General features: G+C 31.7%; 1 protein-coding gene across 14 annotated transcripts in view; it reads left to right on the forward strand.

Moving 5' to 3' along the window:
• LOC106869227 (dorsal-ventral patterning tolloid-like protein 1) overlaps nucleotides 1-1,275 on the forward strand; it is a 1,100,309-nt gene that overhangs the window by 224,028 nt on the left and 875,006 nt on the right. The gene's annotated exons all lie outside the window — the stretch shown is intronic.

Here is a 1,275-nt window from a genome sequence, read left to right on the forward strand (position 1 = left end):
TATATATATATATATATATATATATATATATATAGGTACTGTAAGTTTTGAGGTAATACTTGATAAGTGTAAGCACCTGTATATGCCAGATAGTGGCAGAGGTGTTTGCGCCACCACTGTTGGTTCACAGCTAATGTCCCCATAACTTAGCAGTTTGGCAAAAGATTCTGATAGAATAAGTACTAGACTTACAAAGAATAAGTCCTGGGGTCGATTTGTTCGACTAAAGGCGATGTTCCAGCATGGCTGCAGTCAAATGACTGAAACAAAATGTGCATATATATATATATATATATGTATATATATATGTGTGTGTGTGTTTGTGTGTGTGTGTGTGTGTGTTGGAAGGGAGGGTGAGTATTAGTAGAAATAAGAATAGAAATGTATGCAGTGAATGGTGAACATGGGTGGAGGTGGGGGACAAAGGTTAATCTTAGTTTGGAAGAATGTAAAAAAAAAAATTGGAATAGGACAAGGAGCAGGAGGTGGAATGTGGCTATACATGAAATGAGAGGAGAGAGCAACAGCAGAAATACAGATAGGTAGAGTGAGAGAAAGAGTGAGAAAGAGAGAGAGAGAGAGAGAGAGAGAGTGGGGGGGAGAGAAAGAGAGTGAGAGAGAGAGAGAAGAAAAGAGACTGAGATAGACAAATAGATACAATGAAGTAGATAGATAAATAGACAGACAAATAGATAGATAGATAGATAGATAGATAGATAGATAGATAGATAGACAAAAAGATAGATTTATAGATAGACAAATAGATAGATAGATAGATAGATAGATAGATAGATAGATAGATAGATAGATTAATATATATACACACATACACACATAACCTAATTTACTTAGATTAAAATACTCTTCTCCACAGCTATCCACTTCAATGGATGATCAAATTGTATCAAAAATTTTTTCTAAACAAGTCCTAACATTTTTCACAATTATTTTTAGTACAACCTTATAAATTTTTCTGAACTATTTTTATTCATTTTCAATTCATCAATTTACTATTCAATACTTGAATAAAACTGTAGATGATTTTCTTTTTACAATTTTCACTTTCATTTTATTTGGAGCTGTGATGATGTAGGTATTAATATGTTAATAAGTGTATGTGATGTGTGCTTGTATGTGTATATTATATATATATATATACACACACATAGAGACGTATGCAATCGCAATACATGTAATGCAAACACAATGGTACATAAGAGCATATTTATGCATGCATACTTACATATGTATATATACATATATATACATATATAT

This window comes from Octopus bimaculoides, chromosome 10 (genome assembly GCF_001194135.2).
Source record: "Octopus bimaculoides isolate UCB-OBI-ISO-001 chromosome 10, ASM119413v2, whole genome shotgun sequence".
Taxonomy (NCBI): domain Eukaryota; kingdom Metazoa; phylum Mollusca; class Cephalopoda; order Octopoda; family Octopodidae; genus Octopus; species Octopus bimaculoides.